Source organism: Clupea harengus, chromosome 4, assembly GCF_900700415.2.
Source record: "Clupea harengus chromosome 4, Ch_v2.0.2, whole genome shotgun sequence".
Taxonomy (NCBI): Eukaryota; Metazoa; Chordata; class Actinopteri; order Clupeiformes; family Clupeidae; genus Clupea; species Clupea harengus.
The window spans coordinates 6857351-6883324 of NC_045155.1; the positions used below are offsets into that span (position 1 = coordinate 6857351).

Here is a 25974-nt window from a genome sequence, read left to right on the forward strand (position 1 = left end):
GAACCCGGAAACAGAAAGAACACTGACGCAATTTTAAAGGGACATCACATATTTATTGTAGTGTAAAGTTAACTGAACAGATGAAGAAATGAGTCTTAATAGCGATAAATATATGTCAGTAACATTGCTCTTTGTGTCAGAGTTTGTGAACTGAATTATACGCCTTTAGACGTCTTTTGAAATGAGTGCTAAGAGCTGCTGACGTGACAGGCTACGACTTTGCAGTCAGGTTTGGTTAACAGTGACTGCATTCGTACAATTTTCCAACCCCATACAGTAACATATTTCAGTCCCTTTAATCATTCACGATAGTTTTGATCAGCATCACAATTGCGCATACCAGTTAAGGCCATAACCTGAAACAAAACGTTCCTGTGAACCATCCCATCATTTTACTTTATGGAAACGCTAACCCCATTCAACTTTTGTTGAACACATTTTTATGAAGTGCATTTAGCGTTGTCACATTGAAATAAGTAATAGGAAATGTTTTTGGGGTCTTTTTTTTTTTTTTTTTTTTTTTTGAATGACCGTGAAATGGGAAATAATGATGGATTGGAGATGCCTGTCAACCTGTGGTAACATTGTAGACACATTGCACAGGCCTATTTCAGTGCAAGTCTGTATTTCATTCAATGTTGATCCGGTAGATGGCGACCGAGGACAAGATGAAACTCCTGCTGAAATTCCAGTGCAAATCATCACTGCCATGTTCCGTGACCATTGCTTTCGAAGCTGGTTGCCTTGTGTTCATATGTTTGTGTGATTTTCAGTACTTTTGTTGAAAGTGTTTCTTTCATAGACCATGTCTTAGGTCAAGCTATATAAACATACCAGGTGAATAAAAAAAAATACTAAGAAGTCAACCATACAACGTGCAGTGTCTACGTATGTTTCAGTGTGAAAACAAATCATAGTCAGGTCAGGTCTGACCTAAGCAGTGACCTCCATTGTCATTATTCCAAAACAACAGTTTTAGTATCTGGCAAATGGTATGTAGCACTGAACACTGAGTCATGATGCCCACTTAGCGGGGCCTGTGACAAAACTGCAACACAGGCAGGACATAGAAGGGTTTCTCAAGTGCTTGGCCTGGTGCCAGCTGGGGCACTTGTCAGGATTTTCGAGCATCTCTTATTGCCAAGCACGAAACAAACAGCTTCAACCCCACTGACCCCTGGTGAAGCCTGCATTGGGATCCGGGTTGTGGAAGGAAAAAAGGAAGAAACAACTAGGAGCTGGTATCACATGCCAGCTGGACGTCTTCATACCCATCACCCTGACTATTAAGACATCAGTTGGCACAGGTTGTTTGTCGCTGAAGATCATGATCTGCTAGTAACAGGATCCCATTAATACACTGATAAACAAACACAAGTATTAATGTTATACTAAAGAAATGCAGATCAATTGAGCTTCTGTATCTTTGACTTTAGGTCTACGTGTCAGGTTTACATTCAAGTATTTCATTGTTTTGGATTGCAGAGCCAACCTGTCCTTTTTATCTGTGTGTACAGTTGTTGTTTTCACAAATGCACACTGTTTGTATTAACTCACTTGACTTGTGCGTACATCAATGAAGATGTGTCTGCCGGCCCGACCAGTTGCCATGGGAGACAGGTGTGGGCCCGTCCCATGGGTCCCTTAGACCGAGACAGAGAGAGAGAGAGAGAGGCTCACACAATCCCAGAATTCCCTGGCTCTTTGATGCGGTGTCCCTGTGGAATGCCGGTCATGGTTTACAGAGGTTTTATATGGGAGCACATCAAGCAGCCCCTGCGCTGGCACAGGCCTCGGGTCTGACCCCACGCTGCCCTGATCAGAGCTCCAGTTGCTTTTCCCATTGCCTTTGCTTCTGTGCGTATGTGGAAAGACAAAAGCATATGACTGGGAACGGAGTGGGAGAGAGGGGAGGGTCCGTAAAGGGCACAGGCACACATGTGACTTCATAAAATGTATTTGTATTCATGTAAGAAAATCACATTACAATTTTGTATGGCAAATAAGGACCAAATAAAAATAATGAGCATCGGTTCTGAAAAGTAGACACTTTATATAAACAGATAAACACTTTATGTAAAAAGAATGGCAACCTTTCCAGTCACTCCAAAACAGATATAGATTTCTTATGACTCAAAATGCTATAAAGCTACCATTGCACTAAAGGCTTTTTTATCCACCGGTGTATAAATGAAATCTGTTGCAGAGGATACTAAAACAGCACACAATTCTAAATAAAAAAAGTGCAACAAAACAGTGAAAAGTTAGTTTTGAAACAGGGAATTCAGAACCATCATTAATATTGAGGAAACTAATCCAGCTTGTGTTTGTTTAGCTGGTATGGGCTCAAGGCCTTGTTAACCCTGTCCGTCTTCTCTGAGCTTACCAAGTGGCCACAGTGGGATTGTGGAGGCATGGCAGTAGTATCCTATAGTCTGCCTGGTTTCTAAGTTTAAAATGTTTATGTGGGCATGTGGCTATTGTTCTGGTTCAGGCGTCAGGGTTTGGGGGGGGCGGCGGTTGGAGAGATATGTCGCTGTCAAAACGTGCTCTAAAATAGAAAGACAGCTGGAGGTGCTCATATCAGTGTGTGTGTGTGTATGAGAGACAGTGTGTGTGTGTGTGTGTGTGTGTGTGTGTGTGTGTGTGTGTGTGTGTGTTTGTGTGTGTGTGTGTGTGTGTGTGTGTGAGAGAGTGTGTGTGTGTGAGTGAGTGAGTGAGTGTGTGTGTGTCTGTTCATGTGTCTGTGTGTGTGTGTGAGTGAGTGAGTGAATGTGTACACGTGTGTGTAGGGGGTGGACTCCAGGAGGGCCAGGACTAAAGGGACTAAGATCATATCTGACACAATGCAGGCAAGACAGCGCCTGGAGCCAGGGGAGTAATACAACTGGAGTAATACAACTGGTATTTCACTTCAACAAGCTGCTAAATGACTGATTATCTATCTTTGTTTACTTGTTGAGTTTGTCGACAGGGAGAGTGAAGCGGAGATTAGAAGGAGTGTGGCATGCACCAAAATTGGCCCAAGTAGTTTATGTCTCATCAGTCACAGTGAGTTGTCTTGACTTCAAGATGTAGACAAATTACTGCCAAGGTATGCCGCAATTAAGCCTCAGCTTAGATTCATATGTACATGACAGTGACAGAGGGGGCTTGCGGTTCAACACATCGCTCCATGCAATCTTTCCTACCTGGCCACTGTTTGATAAACTGAACATTATCATGTGATTAGATTGAGATGCCAGTTTCCAGTGGTACATGGAAAGATTTGATTTGTCCGCCATTGTTTTAATCCCAAGCTCCTGGCTATGCAAATATGGGTTTAAATCAAATCTGGGTGTCTGTTTTAGATAAGCCAAATGGCATTCGGAGCAGTGAATGTGCCAAAATTGCGACACAGGTTGGCGATTCCTATAACTAGCCCATGAGCCAACATCACCCGTCCAGTGCAGCAATGGCCAGATGAGAACAAGATATAGTGTGTACCGTAGTAAATGTTGTATGCAGCTTCTTATGGGTTTGGTAATTTATCAGAAATGTGTATACCAGGTCAGTTAATATATGGTATAAAGTGTAGCCAGTCGGATAATCAGTTTCCCCACTGACCCAAACAACTTTGGGCATAGGAGTTTGATAATACTTGCCTTAGCTATGCAAAACTGATTCATGCAACTGAACACTTTTACCTCCTACACTTCCTGAGTTTGTTTCTGATAACATCTCATCCAAATCCTTGTGCTTTTAATTCCCTCAACATTTGACCCAATACGTTCCTTATGCATATCTATAAAGGTAGAATTTGATTGAAATTTGGCAAAATGTCTTCCTCATGCAGGTATTATGAAGGTCTGACGTGACAGATCTAAAAATGCTCTGCCGATCCACAGCTGCCCCATAGGCAAATCTTATGTTCCGTGCAGACCTGTAACAATGAGTGTAACCGGTGCCTTAGGATGGCTGTTCTCTGTTGTTCCTAGAGGTTTTAAGGCTCTGGTTCTTTACCCCAAGGCCAGTGGCAGACATCATGTCTACCTCTGATCGGAATGTGGGCTATTAGGAACGGGAGTTCTTTTCTCATCTATTTTGGGCAACTCTGGAAGGTCTGGTCTCGGCACAAGGATACTTATCTCCACTTAGGCTCTCAAGGTCGGGATAGATTGGGGTCACCAGTCAAAGGGTAGGGCTTAGATCATCATACAATGAGCACCTTCCAAAGGTTATACTAAAGAGAGTATTCATATTTAAAAGTGCCATCAGCTAGGCTATTATTTTTAAAATGAGGCTGTGGAGAATGAGAAAATAAGTCACACCAAACAGAGAACCGTACAGGATGGTAATCTATCAAAGCACAATATGTTGATTCCCATTTATAACTTGATGAATGTATATCCCACTGAACACAGACATCTGCCATGACTGGAGATGGACAAGGGGCACGTGCTGTATGGACTATTTGAAATCAGATACTGAATACAGAGCATAGAAATAGGGTGAGCCGGTTCAGCACTGCTTGAGAGCTGCAAACCTTTTTGAATGGGCTTCCATTGTGTCCTCCCACTTCTGCACCAGTCCATTCAGTCATCTAGTCTATTTAATTCATGCTATTTTCACACATTTGTGAGACAACATTATCAGACCCCACCCCCAGAAATGCTGAATTGACATTCTGTCATTCCCGCACAGGAAAAAACGAATTAAAATTCAAAAGGATTGAAGCTGACACTACACAGGTCAGCCATATATAAACAGCTGAAATATATATGCTATTCATGTAGGCCTACATCATGTTATGGAAACCTGACATGAAATAAAACCCTAGAACAACCACTGCTGTTGATGTTGTTCCAAACCATCCATCATGTTTTAATTGCAACTTTACAATTAGTTTAGATATTAATTTATAATTATGATTTACAAAATATAATACACAAACACAAACATAAGATTTCTTGACAAATGTGTCCTTGGTTTTAAAAATAACCAGCTTACAATGGGTTTGTGCACCGAGATAGAAATGCCGCTTGCCTTTTGTGACAGTCCGTGGCAGGCAGAGGGGAACGACCAATGAAGTACCGAGGACTGAAGACACATGGAGATTTCTGACATATCTCCTCTAACCCTGACCTTGAGTGAGACAATAAAAAGGGACCAACCTCAGAGGCTCAGGCCAAACTGGTGTGTGTGCTCTAAGGTTAGTACGGCAATGCATGCGCTCTCCGTTTCGCGCCCTCTTGTCACAAGTGTTTTTACCTGGAGTTTTGAATTCGTAAATTGTTCCTGCAAGAAATGATTCGATATCTAAATACCTTCTTTTTGAAGACTTTCATGTCAGTTATTTCTTATTTTTAACTGCAATTCGTTGAGGACAGGTGCGCAATTGTTGGTAATACATGCATTCGTTTCAACTAGAGCGCTCTGACTATAACATCTACTCTGAACATTTGCAGGTGCGTCGATACTGGTTCGGGGCCCGGAATTTATAACCATGTCCTTGTTTTTGGAAATGAAAGAGTTCGGGGAGGCGGCCTCATTCCTCCGCAAAACTAACTTGGAACAACTGTCAGCTCAAGCCCATGCATTTGACGGTACGGTGAATTGATATTCCATTGTGAATTCAAACTCACCTGCATGCTCAGTAAATTGGATTTCATTGCGCGCGGAAAGCGTGTAACTAGCAAAATGTAGCTAGGTCATTTATGCACTAATTCAGTTTAACTGAAGTTGTTGATGATGATGATGATTGTTTGAGAACATTATTTGAGTTTTGTTATGATACACTCACTCGCTTATGTTCAGGCAAAAAGCGTGTGTTCATTCCCGATGAGAAGGAGGCGTACTTAGAGGTGGAAGTGAAGGATGTTGACGGGGATAAAGCCACCGTTGAGACTAAGGATGGAAGGGTAAGTGACTCGATATTAGCTTCTCTGAAAATGCGGTAACGCTGGCTCTGGTGTTTCATTAGTTTCTTATTATAGCCAGGAATCACTTCAGTATTTTAAGTAGTCTGAGGATGATATCACGAAATACTTTGTCAGAATCTACTTTTTGTAGCAAAACCACGGGTACCCTGGAAATAGCTTGCAATGGTCCCGAGATTAAGTTGAAGAATACTATAAAAAATATTAAAGTGCTTGTTTTGTAGCCTACATGGGCCTGGGCTAGGTTTCCCGATGACGTTGTATGTTCACATTTTACGAAGATTTTAAAGTTGCTTACTTTTCTACGCGTGTTTTCCAAACCTAAAAGACATCTTCCTACATATAAAATAAGAGGTTGAATACTTGTTTCGATCGATTGTCATTCACGTAGTTTTGAGCATGCATGACATAATGGGCATGACTCAGATTGGAGCGTAAGTGAATATTATTAATTAACCTTAACAAGAAATAATATGCAAATCGAAATGTAAAAAAATCGCAAATAAGGACGGCTGTGTTATTCATAGATTTATATTTGCAAGGGATTTAAATATACGGATATTGTGTCTTTTAATTTAATGCAGCACAAAATGGAATGCAACACAGTTTGGGCTTAAATCGCAGTCAGTGCATACGCCCAGACACTAGCACAGCAGTTTTAGGCTCTAAAACATTAGTTTTATCTGAAAACTGTTAGTTTACAGCTGAGAGCGGTATAGACCTACCTTAAGAGAGTATCTCTAACAGAGGGTAGCCTACCCATAGCTAATAGTTCTAAAAAAAACGCATGGAAACGTCGAGGAACACCTTGAGGTATAACTTACGAATGAAGTAGTGTTAAGAAGGCTTTGAGAAGTCAGCAATTGATTACGGTCATTGTTAAACTGTGCCAGACTATAATTGTAGCCGCCAACAAATGTTAATAAACACATTAAAGTAAATGATTCTGCTTGGTGATGAGGAGCATCTAACCTAATTGACAACCAGAAAGATATATTTATTAATGTATACCGGCTATTAGCATTTGTCATTTCTTAGCTTTTACTTATGCAAACCTGTTGATTGTCAGTTAGATATTGCACTTTTTTTATTTTGCCTTGCCAGCTGAGAATTTCCCCGTGGCTCTGCTGAGTGTCTGAGGATTATGGCTCTGCTGTGTGCCTGAGTTTTTGTTGTGTAATTTTTTTTATTTTAGCTGTTGATTGTGAAAGAGGAGGACATTCAGCAGATGAACCCCCCAAAGTTTGACATGATTGAGGATATGGCCATGCTTACACACCTCAACGAGGCCTCGGTCCTCTTTAACCTCCGAAGGCGATACAGCAACTGGATGATCTATGTGAGTCACACACACACACTGTCTGCAATGTTAGGCTTTGATAAACTAAGTTAAGAAGATCAGACTGTGGTGAGAGTGTAAAAATAGTAGTGTGTTTTTGAACGATAGTTTTGCTAGAATGTGCTAAAGGTTTATGTGTGAATTGCCTCCCCAATCACCTAATTGACACATTTTCAATAATGATTGAGTAAATCTCTTTCTCTCTCAAATTCAAAATTCAAATTCAAAAAAGGCTTTATTGGCATGACTGCATACAATACAACGTTGCCAAAGCATGTTTACATAAAATGTACAAGCACAATTAACATAAATCAATAAAAAACAAACAGGTAACAATGTGGTATAGAAACATATAACAGGTTCATTGTTAATTATTAAACATTAAATATTAGTTCTCTCTCTCTCTCTCTCTGTATATCTGTGTGTGTGTGTGTGTGTGTGTGTGTGTGTGTATGTGTTTCTTTCCTGGTCTGCAGACCTACTCTGGTCTGTTCTGTGTCACAGTGAACCCATATAAGTGGCTGCCCGTCTACTCTGCCTCGGTGGTCGCTGCTTACAAGGGCAAACGCCGCAATGAGACCCCGCCCCACATCTACGCCATCGCGGACAATGCCTACAATCACATGCTGCAGAGTGAGTCTCCTCCTACCTCTCCTCCTACCTCCCTGCCCTTCTCAAGTCTGGAGGTGCCATATATAGCCACCTGTTTCAATAAAGATTGGCTGCAAGTCATCGCTAAATCTGTTGTGTTTCTATTTCCCCAGATCGTGAAAACCAGTCCATGCTCATCACGTGAGTAGAATTACCCTCTTCGGTCCCACGTTTTCCCGTTGAATTCATTTAGTTACATCACAGCTACAGTTTTGTTTTCCATACTCATTGTTCTCTCCTAACAAATGTAGATTTTAAAAAGCAGGGAATGGTAGTTTTTGATGACCATTCCCATTTTTTGGTTTTTATCACTTAGCTGAACTTTTATACATATTTACTTTTTTCTCATGTAATCAACGCTAATGCTTTTTCTACCACTCCTAGCGGTGAATCCGGTGCTGGCAAAACTGTCAACACGAAACGCGTAATTCAGTATTTTGCCATTGTAGCTGCGCTTGGTGAAACAGGTGGAAAAAAAGGAGTAAGGGCAGACATTTTCCTTTTTTGTGCCATTTTTTTCTCCTCCCATCATCCATTGTTACTTTTTGCGTCTCGTTTTTTTGTTTAACAATTTTTTTGTCTTTTGTGTTTTTTTACCTTTTGAATTTTGTTGTGTGTATCTCACCTTTAGGTAATACCCCTCAAATACACCCAACTTTAAAATAACCGATAGATTGCTTTGTCAGTCATTAGATGCCCTTCTCCACAACAATCCTCCTGTTTTTGTTTTTGCTTTCGTGTTTTTTTTCACCATCATTTCCCTCATCCCCTTATGTGGTTGTTTTTTGGAAATGAGATTTTAATTTTTGGTTTTGTTTTGTTTTTCATCCCTTCTTGTGCCCCTGTCTTTTAACTTGTGTTTTTGCTCGCTCAGTCACCTTCCCTCAGAAGCATACTTTTTTTTTCTTCTTCATCTCGTTCCACAGTTTTTTAAATTCAGATGTGTCATAAGACATTGTGGCACTACTAGTAGTATTATTTGACCTCCTTCAGGGTACACTAGAGGACCAGATCATTGAGGCCAACCCTACCATGGAGGCTTTTGGCAATGCCAAAACTGTTAGGAACGACAACTCATCCCGCTTTGTAAGTGCAACAGTTATACTTTCAAACACATTGGAACCTTATGATACTGTTAACTGGACCATTGTTCTGACAAAAAGTCTCATAGTTTCTTTCTCTTTCCTGTTGTCCATCAGGGCAAGTTCATCAGAATTCATTTTGGTCCGACGGGGAAACTGGCCTCTGCTGATATTGACATCTGTAAGAGTTTAGATGTCACCTTTTACATACATTATGTTCATGTAGAAGTGGCTGTTGTTGCCGTTTTGTCAAGTTCTACTATGTATTCATAGTCTGTTTTCATGTTTCACAAATCAAGACCTTCTAGAAAAATCTAGAGTGATATTCCAGCAGCCTGGAGAGAGGAGTTACCACATCTACTACCAGATCATGTCTCAGCGGAAACCTGAGCTACTAGGTACGCTAGCCAGCCAGAGCACTACTACTACGCATTCCCTTTTCTCCAGAATCTGTATGAATTCCTCAGAGTGTGCCGTCTCTAAAATATGTGCTCTTCATTCGCACACAGACATGCTGCTGGTGTCCTCCAATCCTTATGACTTCCACTTTTGCTCCCAGGGAGTGACCACTGTGGACAACCTGGACGATGGTGATGAGCTCATGGCCACAGATGTAAGAACAGACAGGGGCGTGTCAAAGGGGGGTGGTTGTGTGTGTGTGTGTGTGTGTGTGTGTGTGGGTGTGTGTGGGTGTGTGTGTGTGTGGGGGGGGGGGGGCTTGCTAGACAGGGGCCCTAGAGCAAGCCTGGTGGTTTAAATATTTGAGATTTAAACTGCAGGGTTTGAGATGTTTCAGGGGGCGCACGATATCCAGCTGCACCCCTGAAGAACAGGATCCTGATTACTGCTGGCTCTGGGTCACATCTGGGTTGGTCCCTGGCCGGGTCCATCATGGAGTCAGTTTCTCTGTGGCCAGTGTTATTTATGCCTGTATTAACACTTGCTATCTAGTGGGGCCCCTGGTGGATATCTGCTTACAGTCACTTTGTTATTTCTGTTTATCCCTCTCATGCTGTTTCGTTTTGTTTTCTGTCGCCTGTAACGTCATAACATCTGACTCCAACCACCTCAGCATGCCATGGACACGCTTGGCTTCACACCAGAGGAGAAGTACAGCTGCTACAAGATCGTCGGCGCCATCATGCACTTTGGCAACATGAAGTTCAAGACGAGGCAGAGAGAGGAGCAGGCAGAGGGTGACGGGACTGAGAGTAAGAGCTGCACTCAAACACACACACACACACACACACACACACACACACACACACACACACACACACACACACACACACTTCCTATAGCAGTTTTATATTTTAAAGATATGTATCATAAATGTTAGGGGGGGTCCCCCGTGGTAAAAACTGACACATATAGTCCCTGCTATAATATATGGACCTTTTTTAACACTTTTCTGTTGTGTGTGTGTATGTGTGTGTGTGTGTGTGGGGGGGGGGGGTGGGTGTGTGTGTGTGTGTGGGTGTGTACACGCACCAGGCGCTGACAAAGCCTCCTACCTGATGGGCATCAGTTCAGCAGACCTCCTCAAGGGTTTACTGAACCCAAGGGTGAAAGTGGGGAATGAGTACATCGTCAAGGGCCAGACGGTTGAGCAGGTGAGAATATAGAATCATTTATGTAGAACTGCAATGACCAATAAGGATAACTGGTCTCACTTTATATTACTATGCCCTTGTTACATTGTAACGACGCTATTAAAAGTAGTACAGTGTAACAAATGGAACAATGAGTAACAATAACGACAACTAGTGTAACAGCAACAATGCTTTGCATTTCCATATAAAAAGATTGAGATTAGGATCAAGCTTTAATGTTGCTCACTGATAATTAGTGTTACACTATACTTAAGTGATACTATAATACTTAATATAACAATAACAGTGTAAAATAATGTGTCATTGGAGACATACATTTAATTTATGAGCAATATACATGATGAATACCTGCAATATTATCAACATTAGGGTCTTTTCATATGTGTATCCATATAGGTGAACTATGCTGTTGGTGCGTTGGCTAAAGCCACTTACGACCGCATGTTCAGGTGGATCGTGGAGCGGATCAATAAGACTCTATACACAGCCATTCCACGGCAGTACTTCATCGGAGTTCTGGACATAGCTGGATTTGAAATCTTTGAGGTATGATCAGTGCAATAAAAAAACGTTTCTGTCTTTACTCTCAATGAATGTTCTGAAGCAGTAGCCTTCTATCCAGCATTTCTGTTGCAATGCCTTGATCATCTCGGAAGGGTGGAGCTAACCCATTAATGAAGCTACACACAAATAGACAGAATAGAACAGAATGGAATAGAAGCCGTGCCAGAAAGCCTAAAGAACTCAAATAAATTGCAATTAGCCGTTGTAATCTTAATTGCAATAATAATCCTATCTTGTGTTTTTTTCCCTCTCGCTTTCATCACGTTCTCCTCATCCCAACTAGTTCAACAGCTTTGAGCAGCTGTGCATCAACTTCACTAATGAGAAACTGCAGCAGTTCTTCAACCACCACATGTTCATCCTGGAGCAGGAGGAGTACAAGAGAGAGGGCATTGACTGGACCTTCATAGACTTTGGCTTGGACCTGCAAGCTTGCATTGACCTCATTGAGAGGGTGTGTGCAGATTCCTAATGTATTCACTAGCATATCTTACTTCACTGAAAAAGTCAGTGTGTAATATTTGCTAATATTTACTGTGTGTGTGAGAGAGTGAGTGTTGTTGGTAAGAGGAAGAGAGAGAGAGAGAGAAAGATGAAGATAAAGAGAGGGATGATGAGACAAGTCTTTTAAATATGTTTTGTTTTGTCTGCAGCCTATGGGTATATTATCCATTATGGAGGAGGAATGCATGTTCCCCAAAGCAACAGACAACAGCCTTAAGGCTAAGCTCTATGACAACCACATTGGCAAGTCACCAAACTTCCTCAAGCCCAAACCTGACAAGAAGCGCAAATACGAAGGCCACTTTGAGCTAGTACACTATGCTGGAGTGGTACGTATATAACGCTGTGATCACAAAATCAAGTGGTTATTGGATTTTTTTTGTGTTGTATACGGAAATTGCTCCCAATTATTTTAAACATTAAGTATATACTCAATATATTTTAATGTCGTCTAGACTAAATTGATACACTGAAGCTATTCGGAAATTTGCCATGAAATGCCTTTTTTTCTTTCTCCAAGGTGCCATATAATATTACTGGCTGGCTTGACAAGAATAGAGATCCTCTGAATGAGACAGTAGTTGGGTGCTTCCAGAAGGCCTCGAACAAGTTGATGGCAAGCATCTTTGAGAACTTCATAGGTGGTGATTCAAGTAGGTGGTCATTTTAAATTAGGCACGTTGAACCTATGTTGACAGCCTAAAATGAAATGTCAGACTGACAGACTTGTCATTTGTTTTCCTCAATGATTTGCAGCTGGTGAGCTTAAAGCTAAAGAGAAAAGGAGAAAAGGAGCATCTTTCCAAACGGTCTCACAGTTGCACAAGGTAGGCCCATCTGTGTCTGCAAATACTGCTTCACACCATCAAAGCAATAGCATGACTGTGTTTTTTTTTTTTTAAGATCGCTATTAGTTTGAAACAACAGTCTACACAGGGCTTTTGTGTTCATCTCAGTATGGTGGGTGCATTGGTTACACCAAATAGCAAGGCTTTCATTTTGGACAAGAGAGGGAGTTAGTTAAGACTTGCAGTGATGTTTAGGGAAATAAACTCATGAACATCACTTTAAGTCTGTGCTATCTCCACTCTCCCTGGCAACGGCACTGCACAAGGTACAGGTAAGAGTCTGCAATAAAGAAGAGCATCGGGTTTCTGATTAGTCAAAGATTTCAAGAGTTAAGATTTATCATAGGCCTGTGGGCTTCCTTTACTTTGTCATTTTAACTTGGCACTGAGCGTTTAAAAAAATGTCGAGTGATCGATCCTCACCATAGCATTATTCGCCTTTTCCCCCTTTTTAGGAGAACCTGAATAAGCTCATGACTAACTTGAGAAGCACCCAGCCTCACTTTGTGCGTTGTATCATTCCAAATGAATCGAAGACTCCAGGTACGAAGCTCAAAGTTCCTGTACTTTTGTGTTATTTAAAGTTCCCTCGTGGCCTGTGAACCAGGTCTAATGTGAGCACGCTGTTCTGCTTTCAGGAGAGATGGAGCCTTTCCTGGTCCTGCATCAGCTGCGCTGTAATGGTGTGCTGGAAGGCATCAGAATCTGCAGGAAGGGCTTTCCCAACCGCATTCTCTACGCCGAGTTCAAACAGCGGTGAGCAGGACACCTCATACGTAATACAAACATAATACACATGTAATACACACCTAATACATACGTAATACACACCTAACTCAATACCACACTACATTACAGTACCACCCTATATACATTACAAGACCATGCTCAATTCAGTACAGTACCACACTCAATACAATACAATATACAACATACAATACCACACTCCATACCTTCGGGACCACGCTCAATACAATACAATATACAATACTACACTCAATACAATACGAAATCAAAACCCGCTAAAACTCAGTGGAGCTTCCTGTTTCTGTTTGTATCTAAATACCCGGATTGTTCCCTTTACATCTTATCCACAGTGGATCATGCAGTCAAATCAAATTATCGTTTTTCTCCCCACAGAGTGTTGAACATTCATGAGTGTTGCATTAACCTTCTCACTGACCTGTAATTCTCTCTCTGGTCTCCAGCTACCGTATTCTGAATCCTCTGGCCATCCCAGAGGACACCTATGTGGACAGCAAGAAGGCAGCTCAGAAACTGCTCAGCTCCCTCGACATTGAAGACACACAGTACAAATTTGGCCACACTAAGGTATAGAAGGCACTCTTAGGTTGTCTTACCTCACTAAAGCTTCCAAATTCATCATGTCTTTGGCAACTGTGTGACTCCATTTCAACGAATGAAACCCCCACAAAAAAAAAAAAACTTTTGAAACCTTGCCCGTGTTTTGGTCTCTCCAGGTGTTCTTTAAGGCTGGTCTTCTGGGAGAGCTGGAGGACATGAGAGATGAGCGTCTGGCTAAGATCATCACGATGATCCAGGCCATGTGCCGGGGCAAGATCATGAGGATGCAACGCAAGAAGTTCCTGAAAGAGAGGTGAGAACCACCCAGCACCATCACACACTATTAGCTTAAGGAACCTTGTGCGTTAATGCATCAGCTCGCAGTACAGGGTAGGTACACTACCGTTCAAAAGTTTGGAATCACCCAGAAAATTACACGTTTTCTGGGAAAACTATTTTTATCCATCAAACATTAGCTAAGGGAACCTTATGCGTTCCTAAAGCTGTCATTGGAACCAGCTAACGGAACAGTGTATGAATGGATATATATTATCGTTATAGCTCACACTCATCCTGTCTAAAGAGATCTTTATCACGTTGCTTATAGTGCGGTGGTCGTCTAAGCTGTTAAAAGTGTCTCAGCATTGGCACGGGTGATTTAAAGCACTGTGGTATTTATCACATTCAAGCGTGTCTCTAAGGCTGCTCCAGATTGTCTCTTAATTTAATGCTTAATTTAATGATAATTCCCTGGCACTTGACGAATGTGTGAGGATTTGACCATGGGTGTGTATGTGTGTGTAAGAGCACATTTAAGAAGGTTGTTGCACGCGAGAAATGCCCGAGGCATGGCGCAGCTGTGGCGAGACGTGTGCCAGGCGGCGTGTCCACACGTACATGTATGGGCTTGTGTGTGGTCCCCGTGGAGAACGCCTGTTTAAAAAAACACACATAAGCCACTGCCTGGGCCATTCCTACAACAGGAGCAGGTGTGTGTCATAGTCATACTGGGGGGTGGGGGGGTGACAGTTGGGGGGGGGGGGGGGGGGGGGTCCAGTATCACCCAGAGCCCTCATGCCAGTTGTCCAAACCCAGTCAACCCCCCCTGCTGCCCCGTGTACAAAAATAAACTCCATTCTTCTGCTGTCTCCTTTGTCCAGACTGGCCATAGCTAAGAACAACCGCATCCCTGGAATACCAGTCCAGGTGACAGGGGATTAAGTCCTCCTGTTTCACGGGGCTCTTTGGTTTCAGATAATCAACGACCTCAAGCCAACCTTTGACTTGCAGAGTGTGTGTCACCATGCCAGCAATCCGGAATTGATTTACCCCCACCGGACGGGCTGGCGCGTTGGCCGTCACACACACAGCCACATGACACAATGGGCTGTGTGATCCTGTCCGTATTTGGGTGTTCGGAGCACAGGGCTAATTTAGAACAATGGAGAGCAAGGGGGGGGCTAGAGATGGACTGTCAAGATGAATAGCATGTCACACATAAACCCAGAGCAAGGATGGGTCAAGGAATGAAATGGGAGAGGAGAAGAGATGAGAAGGAAGGGAACAATGACTGTAAAAAAAAGTTGACTGTTTACAGTCATTTGAAGGGAATGTCAAAAGAGTGAAAAGTGAGTTTTTAGATCAGGTTGTTTCCTGCACTCACACTTCTCATCGTTCTTCAAATGCAGCTTCAAAAAAGAACATGTTGAACTCAATAAAGTTGTGCAGTGGTAACAAGAGCCCAACTTTACCTATCCTTTCACAAATTCACAACATAGAACTTGACTCACACATCCAGAAAACAAGGAAAGCTAGTGGAAAACAACACAAAAGTTTGTACCTCACTTCAAGAAAAAAAAAAACGAAATTCTCACCACAGTGCACTTAACATCACACACACAATGATGTGATTTTTTGCGAATGTGAGAGCGACTGTGCTGCTTTTTCCATTTTAATTCCAAGTGCCATGTTTTTTTGCCCCTCTACAGGGAGGCCATCATGGTCATCCAGTGGAACATACGAGCCTTTTACACGGTGAAGAATTGGCCCTGGATGACCCTCTTCTTCAAGATCAAGCCCCTGCTGAAGAGCGCAGCAACAGAGAAGGAGCTGGCCGCTCTGAAGGAGGAGTATCAGAAGCTGAAGGAGGCCTATGAGAGGTCTGAAGCCAAACGCAAGGAGCTGGAGGAGAAGCAGGTGTCCCTGGTCCAGGAGAAGAACGATCTCTCCCTGCAGCTCCAGGCGGTGAGTACCAGTGGTGATGCATTATGGGACACAGGACTTGTGCCCTGTACTGTACATTATATACTACATCTATATTATTTTATATATATATATATATTATCTATAATATATTATATTATAAATGTAATTATAATATATAGTTTATAAATGTTATAAATAATATGTACACATATCAATGTAAGGGTATTTGACAGGCAAGATTATTTATCTTATTAATACCATATCATAAACTAAACAAATAATGATACAGTACTTGTAGCATAATATAACAGTTTTATTGTTTATTAACATCATTATTGCTATATTCATCCTCAGGAACAAGACAACCTTGCTGATGCAGAGGATCGCTGCAACCTCCTGATTAAAGCCAAGCTTCAGCTGGAGAGCAAAGTGAAGGAGCTGATGGAGAGGCTGGAGGACGAGGAGGAGGTCAGTTCCAGCATCCTCACCAAGAAGCGCAAGCTGGAAGACGAGTGTGCCGAGCTGAAGAAGGACATTGATGACCTGGAGATCACCCTGGCCAAGGTGGAGAAGGAGAAACATGCCACCGAGAACAAGGTAAGAGGTGCTGAAATTAGTCTTGATGAATGCAGAAAAAGGGCCCACAAAGGCCATTTGACACAAGGTGCCTCTTTCTTAAACTACTGACAACTGTTGAAGCGGACCGTAGTTGACCCAGTCCCTCTGACATGAACACAGGTGAAGAACCTGACTGAGGAGATGGCCACCCTGGATGAGTCTATCCAGAAGCTGTCCAATGAGAAGAAGGCTTTCCAGGAGGCCCACCAGCAAGTCCTGGAGGACCTGCAGGCAGAGGAGGACAAGGTCAACATGCTGAGCAAGGCCAAGATCAAACTGGAGCAGCAAGTGGATGACGTGAGTTTCTGGATAGGTCTAATGCGTACCTCTGAGACGTTATCTTATACTATGCATGAGGACATGAACAGTGAATAATCCAAAGATTAACTGAGTTGGTGTGTTTGTCTATTTGATTGTCTTTCTCATACACATGTTGATGGTCTCCATAGTTGGAGGGTTCCCTGGAGCAGGAGAAGAAGGTCCGCACGGATCTTGAGCGGGTCAAGCGAAAGCTGGAGGGGGATCTCAAGATCGCCCTTGAATCTGCTGCAGGCCTGGAAAATGACAAGCAGCAGATGGAGGAGAAGCTCAAAAAGTGAGTGTCTAAAAACAATACAGGGAGACCTTACCTTCCTTGAACCCTTCTTAAAATGGACATAACCATGTCGTAGCTGGTCAATAGCCTACACGCACATATGAAGTATTCCATGTGATTCCAACAAGTAATGCTCTTTACTTTCAAACAGGAAAGACTTTGAAATGGTTCAGATGGGCTCTAAGTTGGAAGATGAACAATCCCTGATCATTCAGCTACAGAAGAAGATTAAAGAAGTGCAGGTACTTATTGTACATTATTTAACAGAAGTTCCCAACTCCTGGATGCCTGTAGAAACACTGGAAAGAGTTGCTTAGAGACTCATTTAGTTTCCTGGTAAAGTCATTTTACATTGTAACAGGAGTCTTGGTTAAACAGTCTGTTGTCATCTTCTCCGAAGGCCCGCATTGAGCATCTGGAAGAGGAGCTGGATGCTGAGCGCGTGGCGAGGTCCAAAGCGGACAAACAGCGCGGCGAGCTCTCCCAGGAGCTGGCGGAGCTGAGCGAGCGCCTGGAGGAGGCGGGCGGCGCCACGGCGGCACAGATCGAGATGAACAAGAAGCGCGAGGCGGACTTCCTGAAGATGCGCCGCGACCTGGAGGAGGCCTCGCTGCACCATGAGGCCACCACGGCCATGCTGCGCAAGAAGCACGCCGACAGCGTGCTGGAGCTGGGGGAACAGCTCGACAACCTGCAGAGGATCAAGCAGAAGCTGGAGAAGGAGAAGGCCGAGGCCAAGATGGAGGCCGACGACCTGGCATCCAACCTGGAGCACATGGCAAAGGGCAAGGTGAGAGATGGAGCACAGAGCATGAAGTTTCCACTTAATCCAACATCACTCGTCGGCAGGGTTGGGAAACCTGGAAGTGTCAGGGGGCCAGGCAGGTCATTCATATTTAGTTTATAGAGAATGACATTTTTTAGGAAGCCTACAATTTCTAGCAGCACCCCTGTTCATAGTGAGACAGCAGGGTCTGTTACAATGAAGAAAGAACACCAAACAAACAATGTCAGTCATTCTGTGCTTCAACATTCAGATTATGATTTCTTACACAAAATAAACTCCAAACAACTGAATCGCTTTCTTATCTCCTTCCACCAGACTGCCATTGAGAAGATGTGCAGGCTGTACGAGGATCAGCTGAATGAGGCCAGGGCGAAGATTGATGAAATGCAAAGGCAACTCATGGACTTGACATCCCAGAAAGCCCGCGCCCAGACCGAGTGTGGTAGGCCACGCATTCCTCACCAGTGAACTAGTGTAATGCAGTTCAATGTATATAGACATAATCGCCTGTATAATACATTTTTACTTACAGATATTTAGACATTTACAGATATAGAATGTATAGACAGAGACATCATTTTCACTTTCTAAATTGATTGAATATAGTTTTTGAAATTAGTTTAGAACTGAAAAATTAGTGAGAAACTGTGAAGATTTTCCTATGCGAAGTTTTGCTGTCCAAGGCTCCTAGTTTGTATTGACTGTCTCTCTCTCTAATCAGCCGAGGTGACTCGTAGACTGGAGGAGAGGGAGGTGCTGGTCATGCAGCTCCAGCGCACCAAGATCAACTTCTGCCACAATATGGAGGAGATGAAGAAACACAATGAAGAGGAGAGCAAGGTCAGAAGAAATCTCACTGGCATTGAACATTCCCTTTTAACATAGGCGTTTTGCCTGTGATTGTCATTTCATATGGAGTTAAATGAAATATTGTTCTTTTACAATTCAATGTTTTATTCATCATTTTGACATGTTTGTACACCAGAAGATTACTAAATCATATAAAATGGCAATATATAATAGCTTGGTTCTAATATTCCTGATGAATCACGTTCGTCAGGTATTCGGCAAGTATTGGCCGTCATACGGTACAGTTAGACCGGGCAAGTCGCTCTTCTTCACGTCTTTTTCTCTGCGCGTCCATCAGGCGAAGAATGCCCTGGCCCATGCGCTGCAGTCCTCCCGCCATGACTGTGACCTGATGAGGGAGCAGCTGGAGGAGGAGCAGGAGGCCAGGTCGGAGCTGCAGCGCGCCCTGTCCCACGCCAACACCGAGGTGGCCCAGTGGAGAACCAAATACGAGACCGACGCCATCCAGAGGACAGAGGAGCTGGAGGAGGCCAAGTAAGGACCGCAACTACAGGATCTACTAGATACTAGGCATTAAGTCTGAGGGTTTAGGTAAATGCAGCATAGGCTGAATTGCATCTACATTAAGAAATCTGGACAATTAAGACAATGTGGAGTGAAGATGTAGATATTTGACGAGAGCTTACGTCTCCTGGTATGGAATCAGTGGAACTACCATTGAACTCCATTCAAACTAAAGGACCACTGTGCCATTATGAACACTGATTACAAATTTTACGCAATACAGTTTCTTGTAAGCTATGTAAATACCACATCCGACAACTACACCGTCCGTGTGGACACATATCTACCCATTTTAAAAGCATGACTTTGCCTACAGGAAGAAGCTGGTTGCGCGCCTGCAGACCAGCGAGGAGTTTGTGGAGGCCTCCAACGCCAAGTGTGCCTCTCTGGAGAAGACCAAAAACAGGCTGCAGGTTGAGATCGAGGACCTGATGGTGGATCTGGAACGCTCCAATGCTGTAGCCACCGCCCTGGATAAGAAGCAACGCAACTTTGATAAGGTCAGCGCATGAGTGGCCATTTCAGAGAATTTTATCAATCCAACAATGCAAAACGTCTATATACTGCCCTCGAAGTTAGTGATACAAACAGCTATCTGACGAATTCCCTTTTTTTTTTTCTTAAAGTATTTTGGTTCCATCCTCTGCTCATTATGGAAAAACACACTCTCCTGTGTATTAGCTGTGCTAATTTTGCCTTGCCTTAACATTGCAACTGAAGATTGTGTTAACTGATCCAGGTGTTGTTGGAGTGGAGGCAGAAGTACGAGGAGTCGCACACCGAGCTGGACTCCTCCCAGAAGGAGGCGCGCAGTCTCAGCACCGAGCTTTTTAAGCTCAAGAATTGCTACGAGGAGGCGCTCGACCACCTGGAAACAGTCAAACGGGAGAACAAGAACCTGCAGGGTAAGCGTGATATTTGATCCGCCACAAGACAATTCTACATGACACTATTTCATGTTCAAGTTCAAGTTCAAGTGCTTTATTTGTAACATACACGAACATGTAGTGAAATGTAAAAGGGTCTACGCTCCACACTGTGCAAAAAAATAAATAAAATAAGGAATTAAAAACTCCTCCTAAGTTTCTAAGTCCTTGAATTGAGACTGCGGAGGCGTCTACCCGGCGGCGAAAGACACTAGGACAAAACATTAACAATACCACCAATAGTTTTTGTTGTCCATAATTAATATGCTTCCAAACTTACGATAATAATGTTCTCCTGTAAGACTAAAAGATGTGTTCTGGTACACATTGGCCCTTATCTATAATTAAATAATGACATGTTATAACACATCTGGTTGCAGAGGAGATTGCAGACCTTGCTGACCAGATCAGCCAGGGTGGGAAGACCATCCATGAGCTGGAGAAGATAAAGAAAGTACTAGATGTTGAGAAGGGCGACATACAATCAGCATTGGAGGAAGTAGAGGTAAGCTCTGGCTTCTTTCGTGTTTCATAAGACATTAGAGGAGAAAAATAAAAGCATATTCTGGCAGGAAAATATAATATTATCCAATTTCACACATTGGTTTAATGGATTGGTTACTGTCAAAGCAAGTACACTTTGGTACACATTCACAACTCTGATTGATTGTTCTCTAACTTATATAGGTTGATATGTAAATTCAGCCTGTTTGTCTTTTTCATGGATTCAGGGTAGCTTGGAGCACGAGGAGAGTAAGACACTACGCATGCAGTTTGAGCTCACCCAGTTCAAAACTGAGATTGAGAAGAAGCTGACTGAAAGGGATGAAGAGATTGACAACCTCCGGTAAGACACAGTACCAGTACCAAAATTAATTTCACAAGCAGCAATGTAAGGCACTGTTTAAAAGTCAGTGCAGTAAAGCAGTGTCAAGCAACTCTCTTCAGCGTATTGTAAAAAATAAACTAGCGTGTAAATATAAAATATAAAAAAAAATTTCACACTAAGACCAAAACATTTTCACACTAAGACCAAAATCACTTCAATCAACATCTAATGGTTCTTCTTACTTGTTCCCTTTACCTGATAGTCGTACCCACCAACGCACTCTTGAGTCCATGCAACTCACCCTTGATGCCGAGCTCAGATCCCGCAATGAAGCATTGAGCCTTAAGAAGAAGATGGAGGGAGACCTGAATGAGATGGAGGTCCGGCTCAGCTATGCCAACCGACAGGCTGCCGAATCCCAGAAATGTGGTCCACCACTTACAGACCCAGATCAAGGTGAGATGGAGGCAAGAGAAAGGAAAGAGAACTAAACACAGAGGCAGAAATATGATCGTCATGATCATATGAACAGCTGACTGAGCAGGAGAACATCCATTGCAAGGCGAAATATATGTATGAAATTAGAACTTGAATTCCCTTCTTCAGTTGATCTTCAACATTTCTGCTTGCAGACTTTCTGCATCTGCAAATTTGTACAGTTGTTTAAACACAGACTGTGGTAACTAATGCATGCATGAATCCACTCACTGAATTGGAGGAGATAAGTGCCTTTTTAAAATGCTGGATTCTTCTGTGTTACATAACATAAAGCATACATACACCTGGATGTCTTGTGGTGAGACAGTAAATCCCAAGGGAGTAGCTTCAATGGCTCTGCTTTGACCTTTGACCCTTCAGTCGCTGCACATCGAGTTGGACTCAACCGTCCACAAGAACGAGCAGCTCAAAGAGCAGACTTCACTGACGGAACGCAGGTGCATCCTCCTGGCCGCTGAGGTGGAGGAACTACGTTCCGTTGTGGAGCAAACGGACCGTGGGCGCCGCCTGGCAGAACAGGAGCTCATGGAATCCACGGAAAGAGTCAACCTGCTGCACTGCCAGGTGAGCTCACCTGCTCAGCCTCTCGCGTGATGTAGTCGTAGTTACTAAAGTCTTCTTACACAGACAAGACAAGATTTTGATTACTGTGTCATTAAAGAAAGATTCATTTATACAGGAGGTACTACATTTTTATTAAAGACAGTTTCCACCCTTACTGTTCGTTTTCGAATGGTGATGAACTGATTCACTCTGAGATAACATTGCAGCAGACTAATAACACACTACACACGTTTCTTTGATTTTCCAGAACACAGCCGTGTTGAACCAGAAGAAGAAAATGGAGACTGACCTCACAGTGCTAGTTGGAGAGGCTGATGATGTCGTGCAGGAGTGCAGGAATGCAGAGGAGAAAGCCAGGAAGGCCATCACAGATGTAAGTTCCCTCCTGATCTCAATGCACAGCACTAGTTGATGGCACTTGACTGCCACCTACAGGGCAAAGTATGGAAAGACACCACCATTTGGTCACATCTTTATGACAAAACGGTTTGAATATATTGACAAACGCAATTTCATTGATTTTTTTCTCTTGACCTTCCCAAAACCCAGGCAGCCATGATGGCCGAGGAGCTAAAGAAAGAACAGGACACTAGCGCTCATCTGGAGAGGGCGAAGAAGAACATGGAGCAGACCGTCAAAGACATGCAGCTGCGTCTGGAAGAGGCCGAGCAGATGGCCCTCAAGGGAGGCAAGAAGCAGATGCAGAAAATGGAGTCTAGGGTGAGGAACCAGCCAATGATTTTCGAGCTAAGACATACTCTGGGGGTGGGGTCAGAGGTTAATCCTCATCGGTGTGAAATTGAAATGCTGTGCCTGTTCCAGGTGAGAGAGCTGGAGAGTGAGCTCGAGTTTGAACAGAGGAAGACTGTTGAGTTCCAGAAGGGCATGCGCAAGTATGAGAGAAGGATCAAGGAGCTCACTCATCAGGTACGGAACACCAATGCCTTTGATTAGAATAGCTATACACAAGCATCAGTGTTGGGGGAAGCTCCCCCAAGCTTTGCAAGCTACCAATTACTTCACACTGAAAGAAGATGAACAACAGCAAAGCTACCCTAGGGAGAAATCTAGTTTGGTTAACTAAAGCTGATACAAAATCATAACAAATTTTTAATACAAAAATCAGATGGCAGCAAAAAATGCCACTCAATTGAGTTTATTGCAAAAAGTGCCCACTTGTTCACATAAACCAACAAAATAAAATACTATACTATTCAGGTGCAAGAAATGTCAACTTTGGTTTTATATACAATGTCCATCAGTCAGACATCTGCCTTCTAGAGTCCAGGTGGGGTATTGCACCCAGCAGGATTACTCAGTTAGCCAGGTGAAATGTAGGTTTTGTCGCTGGAGCTAGTCTGAGTCATGCATTTGCTTAAGTATGGCCTTGGTGATTCTTCCCCGGGCTGAGATTCGGGAGATTTATCTATGATGACGCCCGCCCTTTTGCACATGCGCGACACAAAGGTCAAGTGTGGTGGTGGCTGCCTGAGGGGTCAGGATGAGAGAAAAAGTGTGCGGGGATAGTCAGATGGGGTTCATTACAGTAGAGATGCAGTGGTAAAATAATAAATAAAAAAATTGTTCCTTTCTTTTTATGGCCCAAATTATTTTGTATTTTCAGTAGTTAATTACCCCAAAAAATTGTAAAAAAGTAATTTAACTACTTAAATTGCTATGCAAAAGTGAATGTAGTTAAACTACTGCAACTGCTTCTCCCCAACACTGACAAGCATTCAATCTGCTTAAGTTTAATTATTAGCATTATTAGTCATTGTTTGTGTTTGTGTTGTGCTGGGGATGTAACAATAGTCCAACTATAGCCCACAAGCAGCGATCATGGGGGTCCAAGCACACGAACAAGTGATTTGAACCAAATTGAAATCTAACACTGCTTTGCTGGATTGAAAAAAAAGGATCACTTCGCTGCTTGGACCGCTAAAAAGACTACCTCTGAAACGTCTGTGTGTTTTTTTATATTCATTTAAGCGCACTTTTCATTGATTCATAATTCTTAATTTTCTTCACCCAATACTTTGTCATTGTTTCTGCAGACAGAGGAAGATAGGAAGACCCTGCTAAGGATGCAGGACCTGATTGAAAAGCTGCAAACCAAAGTGAAATCCTACAAAAGGCAGGCTGTGGAAGCAGTGAGTCCCTTTTTTATAAAAAAGAATGCCTTGATTGATCAAAAACATTGATTTTTACAGCCCTTGTGTTCCTTCAGTAGTGAATAAATAGAGGGATACTCTGTTATCTGTTACATCTTCGTGAAACAAATTATTACACGCGAGTCTTCAGTGCTTCCTCGTCAGGCTGGCTGTGCCTGTATTCTTAAGAGTAGCTTCTAAGCTAATAACTTGCTTGGCCATCTGTCACCACCAGGAGGAGCATATGAGCAGCAACATGACCAGGTTCAGGAAAATCCAGCACGAGCTAGATGACGCAGAGGAGAGGGCCGATATGGCTGAGACTCAGGTCAACAGGCTACGTGTGCATTCAAAGGAGCAGGTAATAGTGAAGGTAAGAACCCAACAACTGTGAGTCACTGGGTCACACGCTGACTACGACTACTGCACACTTATTCATAGCGTCTTAGCCTATTCAGATGGCCAAAAAACGCGCAAACTGACATTTACCCGATTGGTTCTTTTTGCAGATCACAGAGTCAACAGAAGCAAGTCGACAGCTGATGCCTTGAACAGAAGCGATGTAACAAGCCTGAAGATGTATTTAACAGTGCTTCTTAATCTGTACAAACAAATTGGCACATTTAATATGAAGATGTCTAGTGAGTTTACTTTTGTTTTTGTGTCAGTGTAGACGTCTGTCTTTGCTTAACTGCAGTGAAAGAATAGTGCAATAGTGCCAACTCAAGAAAAAAAACGTTGACGTGCCGTTTGGAATGTACCATCGAGGAATTGCAACCACACTGTTCCAATGGACTTTGACCTTGTGTTAGTTGAAGTAGTTATTCAAGTACTAGCAGTTGCAGTTGCATTTAGGGCAGCAGAAGTTAAACTTAATGCATGTCACAGCCACTGAGCTGCTTAAGATCTTTCAAATAAAGAGGAAATAAATCCAAGGTGTGCATTTTGATGTGATTCTGAAGTAAGCCCATGGGTATATCTGGTCAGAAAGACTACCATAAACTAGCGTGCTGTGTGTAGTAACCTTCAGGCATGCCAAATACTGAGATAAATTATTGCCCCCTTCAAGCCGTCCTTGAACTAATGAAAATGATGAAAATAAACAATACAAATATGATGACCATCTGACTGACTGTCGTTTTTGGCACCCACTAGAAACCTCTGGCACACTCTCTGCCATCTTGACAAGATTGCAGGGAATACGCAGCACACACATGTACAGGATACAGACTAGTGCTCGCCTGCCTCAGCTACAGCATGTTTCTGTTAGACATACACACACACACACACACACACAAGATTTTGATACATGTTTGTGACAACTGCATCATCTTTATTAACTTTTAAGATCTTTTGCTTTTTAATAATCTGTCCATCTGTGAACGAGCTGCATATATATATATAGAAGATATTTTAAATATATAGGCTGTCCTCAATCTAAGCAAATCAACAATAAAACAACCAAGAGTGTCCCTGAAATTCATTTTTTCGTTTTGTTCTTTTCAAAGGGAAGGAGGGAGGGTGGTGGAGGTGTGGGTTCGGGGACGGCAGGCTTCTTTTAGTCCTTCTTGACCCGTCGACCCCCACCCCACAACCATGAGGGG

At 42.8% G+C, this 25974-nt stretch overlaps 1 pseudogene; it reads left to right on the plus strand.

Moving 5' to 3' along the window:
- The first annotated feature begins 5083 nt into the window (after nt 1-5083).
- Nucleotides 5084-25493, plus strand: LOC105890615 (annotated as a pseudogene).
- Nucleotides 25494-25974: the final 481 nt, after the last annotated feature.